Source organism: Rhinichthys klamathensis, unplaced genomic scaffold, assembly GCF_029890125.1.
Source record: "Rhinichthys klamathensis goyatoka isolate OS25496 unplaced genomic scaffold, OSU_Roscu_1.1 h1tg000263l_1, whole genome shotgun sequence".
NCBI classification, from domain to species: domain Eukaryota; kingdom Metazoa; phylum Chordata; class Actinopteri; order Cypriniformes; family Leuciscidae; genus Rhinichthys; species Rhinichthys klamathensis.
The window spans coordinates 130,097-137,500 of record NW_026606784.1 but is presented as its reverse complement, the minus strand read 5'-3'; the positions used below and the strand labels follow the sequence as shown (position 1 = coordinate 137,500).

Sequence of the window (7,404 nt, the reverse complement as noted above, 5' to 3'; positions counted from 1 at the left end):
AACCTAGAGTTTTTAAAAACATGGTTTTAAGTAAAGTGTGATTTGCCAGGGGGACGGGGATTTCCTTCTGGTCTAAACATCCCTGCTTCTGCTGAATTATTTGAATCCCCACACCCCTCCCTCCACAGTAATCAATGCTATAGGCTACTTCACCAATAGACCATATCAAATATAAAATAGAGATATGCAACAGAACAAGCACGTTTAAACAACGATAAACAATAAAATCAAAACCAGCGTTTCAGTTGTCCATAGTTCAAGTGGCCTTAATGCATGCACGGCTTTTCAAAATTTCACAAAGCGTTTTGAGATTATTTTGAATGAAATATTGAAGTTTATAATTAAGTGTTTTGGCAGACCACGCCGAGTGGCCCTATGCATTTTTCTAAAATCGGGTTTTATTCGAACTTTTGCTAACGACAAAAGTTTATCTGTCGTCTCTGTCTCCGGGAACTGCGCGTCACAAAAATGAACCGAAAGCCACTTCAGCTCAGTCACTATAAGAAATCGGCTCTGTCTAATGCCTTTAAATGTCTAAATATTCAGGCTAATAAATGTTATCTGATTATGTAATCCATATGAAAACGAGAGGTACAGAGGATCTACTCAAACATGTAGCCTATGTAAGCGCTTCCCAATGAGAAAATGACAAGGGTGAAAATCTCGCTCTAATGAAATGTAGCAGGCTAAATCGCCCTGAATTAAAATGTAAAAACAGATCAAATAATGTATTTGTCGAAATGTTGCGATATTGTTTCATTTAAGTTCATAATTATTCTATAGGCCTACATGTTATTTAATTTAGCAGCATTACCACGAAGCACCGTGGTTCGATATTTATTTGAATAATAAAAAAAATAATAAAAACTTAATTCACAAATTGCATGCCTGGTTGAAAGGATCCAAAGATCCCTGTAGAATTTAATATTAAGTTGAACATTTTGTTCATGACAACAAATGAACATGCGTTTTTTCAGATTATATTTAGTTTTGCTTGGAAAAAGCTGGCCCAAACCAGTTTTATTTCATCAATTATTGAAATAATGAAATATTTAGTAATAAACTTTTATGACAGAAAATTCACTAGGCTACATGTAACTTAAATCATTTAATTCCTTCATTATCAACACTGTCTAGAATAGCGATTTAAGTGTGAATTACGACTTCTCTTTGTGTTAAATCAGCCTCAGACTCCGATAGCCTGTGGGGGGTTGGGGAACAGTTCAGTGCTGTGCGCGCAGGACAATAGGCCTAGGTGTTAATGTTCCTCTTTCATATGGAGAGCGAGGGAGACTAAATAAACTTGTTAAAAAGAGATTCAGCGCGAGAGAGGCAAAGAAAAACGCATGTTTTAATTTAATTATGTTGCTTTGGACAATTTTCGTTTTGTAGGCCTACTGTTTTAATTGTTTAATGTCATTTATTTGGCAATACAAATTTAAAATGTCGCAAGAATAATATTAGCCTAGTGTTTCTTATTTTGCATCGCAAAAGAAATAAACTCTAAACCCGATGCAACCCTGTTTTAAATAAAAAAAAAAACTTTATTTAAACCTTGAAATGTTCGAACTTGGTTTCAAACTTAAGTAATTTTAGTGTTCTTTTACATTACACAATAATTTAGCAGACTAAAGACGAGCTTCTTCATTTTCATTTTCTGATGCAATCGGCTGACAATCTTCCTTCATCAGTTTGTGTCCTTTGTGCAGCGGCTGCGGTTCTACTGGAATGTAGCAAATTTATGTTGTAATGATAATTAAACAAAACTCTTGACTTTAAATAAGTAAACAGTTATAAACAGTTAGCTATTTAAGCATCAAGAAGGTAAAATATAAACGCTGTTGGCCAACATCGGTTAACAACATGTATGCCACATTGAGATTCGATCTCGGGTCGATTGAAGCTCCCTGAAGCTCGTGTTGATGCGTTGATCACTGAGCCACCGTTTGTACGCTGTTAGAGTTAAAGTCTTATGCTTTTGTAAAGCTTAATTGATGTAGCCTAAATGTTTTTATTGCAATGTTTTATGTTTTCATTATTTATTCAATTTCATTTCAGTATTTCAGCCTAATTTCAGTATTGTGGTAATGAATTATTTTAACTACGTTTCACTTGTTGAATTCATCTGCTACCAGCTTTCAATCGCTCTGAATGAGCAGCAGATTACGCATTAGAGAGAATAAACGAACACTTTTCAGAGTCTATGATTGTAGCGCCTCTTAGCGGTAAAAGGTAGCAAATACACCCCACATTTTACCGCCGCGGTGGAACGGCTGATGTGGGCGTTGTCATGGCTTTCCTCTACATTTGCGTTTGAATAGCGCGCGTTCTCCGTGGGCGTGTCAGATTAACGCGTAATGAAGTGTAATGAGCTGGGGAAAAAAATTCTGACAGCACTCTCTTTTCATACAGATTACATAAACTGAGAATATTTGTTTTTTATATAAATTACTTCATTGAAAAGAAGAGAATTCAAGCTTCATAAAGAAAAATCTCTCGTGCCTGTGTGACAAGTATTTGCAGAGTTAGAGTTAATTTTTCGGACGCGTTTCAGAATGGACTGCACTGACAGAGAGAAGGCAAAACTCGCATCATGTTTATTTTTCTTCATTTGACAAAAAGCACAACACTTTGTTTTTATTGTGAGTATACAGAAAAATAATATACACTAAACAGGATCGACTGATGTATAACACTTACATGTAAGATTAAAATCAACAGAGTATTTTGAGTCTCTTTTGCACTGATAAGAAAAAAAGTCTGCCTATCGCGCCGGCGCGATAGCCGACCCCAGGGGGTTAATCACTCACATCAGGGTGTCCCATCAAGGTCCCTTTCTGAAAAGCTCACAGCAGACTTTTTCCATATCGCTTGAACTATGATGACCTGAAAACATGCCCATGGTGGGTAAAGGCCTTTGAGTCAGCAAGCCCTGTGCACGGTCTAATTATAGTTAAACCCGAAATAGCTCTTGCGTCAAGGAGTGGGACGTGCTTATTAACGCCTTTTTAATAAGACATGGTGTATAGAATGCAGTTTTTTCAATGGGGTTGGTTCTTCATCAAAGGGCTCTCAGCAGAATGCGCTGTGCAGTCATTCTGAATGCGGCCTTTGGCCTGCTCTCGTGTTCAGCATCAGCGCGTCAGTGGCATAAGTGCCCTGCGTGAGCACACGGGCTCTCTAAGCTGAGGGGGATGAGTGGTGCTCTGAAGGTCCCAGCAGTTGCCAGATCTGACTGAGCACGAGCAGATTGTGCCGTTAATCATGGCACCAGCCAGTTCAGATGGAAGCTGCGTCATGTTGGAGCTTGGGTACAACACGTTGGCTATTTATATAAATAGCTAGCTGAACCCGGCGGCATTGATCGTATATGTAGCAGTGTGTTTAAAACATTCATAAAGGTGGCATAATTGGCGTTAAAGCCAACAACAGCAGTTTTGAAAGCCTTACACTTACACAAATTATCATGACTTTAACGGTAAAAAACTGTTATCTGGTTAAAGTTTCCGTACTTTATACAGTGAATTTTTGGACATGAAAAATAACAAATCATTGTGTAATTTACAGTGAAAAAAACGTAAATTGACATTGCGCGACACTTCACATTTGATGTATTTTTGTTGAAATAACTTTTTCTTCATAGTTTTTTTTAAAACTGTTATGTACATTACTGTTTTATGTGACATTTAATGTTGTTAAATGAATGTTTATTGCATTTAAAATTTCATGCGTGTTACCATGATGGTGTTTAGTGTTTGTGTGAATGACACTGTGCAGTTTTTTATATATTATCATGAACTTTCTCGGCTTGTGGAAAAGCTGCTTGTGATGATGAGCTTTGATTCATCATGTGACTCTAATCACCACTGTCAGTGTATTACAATGGTACAAAACAGATATTAGTACTTCATTTCAATATGTCGGTAAATTAACATTTATATCAGATTATGAAATAAACATTTTTACTGTAAAGTTAAGTCTATAAAACCTAAAATGTGGCTACCGTATTTTTTACGGTATATCAACCACAGCTGCCGGTTTTTTAATTTAACAGATTTTTTTTTTTTTTTTACAGTGTAGTATTAGTCAAGACTAGTTCTAAATGGGTTGTTTTAGCCCTGAATCACACTATGCAAGAATGGGAATACAAAGCATGATTCCACATATAATGCTGCCATTCATAGTGGACTTTGTGGAGAATAACATCTAAAGGCTGGAATACACTGTATGACTTTTAAAATCTGGACTGATTTTAAAGCACTATGCATCATCATATACTCGCCGGCTTTGCTAATGGTTATAGAGGAAAAACTGGACATCATACACTAAATGGCTGAGGATCACTCAGTACCAGACCTTCAAGTCGTCATGAACACAACAAACTCGCGTAGAAACATGTACTTTGTTGCACGACAATGTGATTTTCAAATTGAAATCAAAATATAAAACATGTTCTTTGTCCTCCGACTGAATAAAATCATAGTCTGAAGCAAAACAATTTTTGAATGTTTGTGGCGTGGCCATTATACACTTTTGGCAACCATTATAGGAGCTTTATACAGAAAAGGTTTTTTCATTCCACTATTGTCTTTCTGTAACATTGAAGGATGTGTTTGACCGTTGTGTCAGAGTCTCGTGTGTGACACAGTGATCTAAAAATGCACCGTTCCCATTAAAGTAGTTCAACTTTTTAAGAAAACACGTCTAGACCTTGTTTTTTTTTTTTCATTCCACTGCCCTGCCCTGGTGAAATTCTCGTTCAAATGGATAGTTCACAAACACTGAAGATTATGTCATTTACCCTTATGTCATTTGAAACCGGTTTGAAAAAGTCTGTTTTTGAACCCCCGTTTGACCCTATTGACTTTCAATGAAAGGACAAAATTGTCTTTAACAGCAGAAAGTAAGTCATGCAGGTTTTGAACCATATATGAGCAGTGATGTATATATAAATAACGCCGTTACTAACGGCATTACTTTTTCCAGTAACGAGTAATGTAATTGATTACTCTTCTCATCTTAATAACGCCATTACCGTTACTGCCAAAAAATGCGCCGCATTACTATAACTGATGAAGCTGTTTTTTTTTTTCATCAGACTACCTAGATCTCTGAGCGAGAGGCAAATACTTTTTTTTACTGTTCTTCCTTGGTTAGTGGGCAGAGCACGAGACAAGCGCATAAATGCTGACGATTGGCTGAGGTAGAGTAAAATGTCATTGTAAGCCAATCAGAGGTAGAGTTGGGCGGGTGTTCGAAAGCACGCATAGTAGGCTAGTGATGGGCATTCGGCTCTTTTGACTCAGCTCACTGAAAATAGCCGGTTCTTTTGGCTCACAAACGGCTCTTTAAATGACTTTGACTATAATATTTCAATTTTTATTACATAATTATTTAATTTCTATTGGCTAAATTTGTAAAAATAGAGTCGGCTCTTCAGATATGCGAGCCAGCTCCCGACGTTCAGCTAAAAGAATCGCGAACGACCCATCAAAAGCTCATTCGCGAGCGACCCATCATCACTAACGGCTAACGCTCATGAATTGCGAACGACCCATCATAACGCATAGTCGGACAGGGTAGAGGTGGGGTCACATTTGAGCATTTAAAATTTTATTTTACTTGAAAGTAACGCAATAGTACTAGTTAATTTTTAAAATTTGTAACTGAGTAACTAATTTAGTTACTTTTTGGAAGAAGTAACTGTAACTAATTACTTTTTAAAAGTAACTTGCCCAACACTGTATATGAGTGCAAGTAATTGATGACAGAATCTTCAGCTTTGAGTGATTTATTCCATTATTGGCGCTAGGGATGCCAACGATTAATTGTCGATAATTTAATCAATAAAACGTATCGATCGTTCATTAAGCAAGGTCATGCACGTGTGTTTCTCAACCACGAAACTCGTAAAGCAGACACGAGGAAAAATGAAGCGAGTGCGCTGGATATGTTTGGGACCATCTTACGTTAAAGGGTTAGTTCACCCAAAAATGAAAATTATGTCATTAATGACTCACCCTCATGTCGTCCCAAGCCCGTAAGACCTCCGTTCATCTTCTGAACACAGTTTAAGATATTTTAGATTTAGTCCGAGAGCTTTCTGTCCCTCCATTGAAAATGTATGTACGGTATACTGTCCTTGTCCAGAAAGGAAATAAAGACATCATCAAAGTAGTCCATGTGACATCAGTGGGTTGTCATGTAAGTTGTAATATTGGGTTTATTTTGTGTAGGCCTATATTTATCTGATTTACTTCATATAGGTTGCATTTGGTTAAGAATTAACGAATCATGAAGCGCGTCAGTGATCATCCCTCATACAGCAATGCACAACATTAATAACTATGATCGGGAGTGTCATATTACATAACATCATAAAGGGAACAATATTGTAAAAAAGCGTTGTGAATTCTGTTTTTTAATTTGCCTTTTCAGCGTGTTGCTCCAGGAAGAGCAGACATTCTGACAAGCATGTAACTAGTCATTTTGTGCAGGTATAATTTGTAATATTATGTTTATTTTGTATCTGATTAATCTTGTACAGGATGTGTTTCGTTCAGTTAAATAACCCGCTTGGGCATCAGTTTACCGGTGTTTATTCAGCGCTTCAGCGTTCGCAGCTCGAACAGCAATGCACGATTAAGAATAACTTTGATTGGGACTGTCATATTACATAACATTATTATGAGAACACTATTGTAATAAACCGTTGTGAATTCATTGGGTTTAGTTGCAGTGTTTCATCGTGTTGCTCCAGGAAAAGCACGTCCACAACAACGGTTACACATTCTGACTTGCATGCATCTGAGGCGGCATTGGTGACACGTTGTATTAGTAATTATATTTCATTAATAAATAATTAATTGAATTAAATGATTCATTTTACAATCGTACTAGCCCTTTATTTAGACTTACAACCCTTCTCATTCATTTAGTGAGAAACATGTGGTTTTAAGCAGCATTTTCACACCCTGTCATGCTGTTGGCCAGATGCCACTGCAGTGTTAAGGCTAACGGTTAATTGATTAATTGATCGTAATTTAAACGACGATTGATCATGGGAATTCGTGTAAATTGACGACACCCCTAATTGGCGCAGACATATGAAGGGAACTCTGTCACCCCTTCACGTGCGGAGGTTTGTTACTCTAATGCATTGGCCATGCGTTTGCGTCTGTGTTGACGTGATCTGATCACACAGAATTGTCTTTCTGACCTTCAGGACGACCTAGACCTTGACAGGAAGACCTAGATTCTGTTATTGTTTGCTTTTGGTGGACAATATAATTACGAGGTAAAGGGAATATCCTAATCCATTTAAAGTCATCATTTATTTACCTTGCCCAACAGTTAGGCTCTCCTGCGATTTTGATGTATTTTAGTTTTTATTACTCAATCCAA

General features: G+C 37.1%; 1 protein-coding gene across 3 annotated transcripts in view; it reads left to right on the top strand.

Moving 5' to 3' along the window:
• The window catches only part of cpeb4b (cytoplasmic polyadenylation element binding protein 4b), a 49,415-nt gene that overhangs the window by 21,918 nt on the left and 20,093 nt on the right, over positions 1-7,404 (top strand). The window lies entirely within an intron of this gene.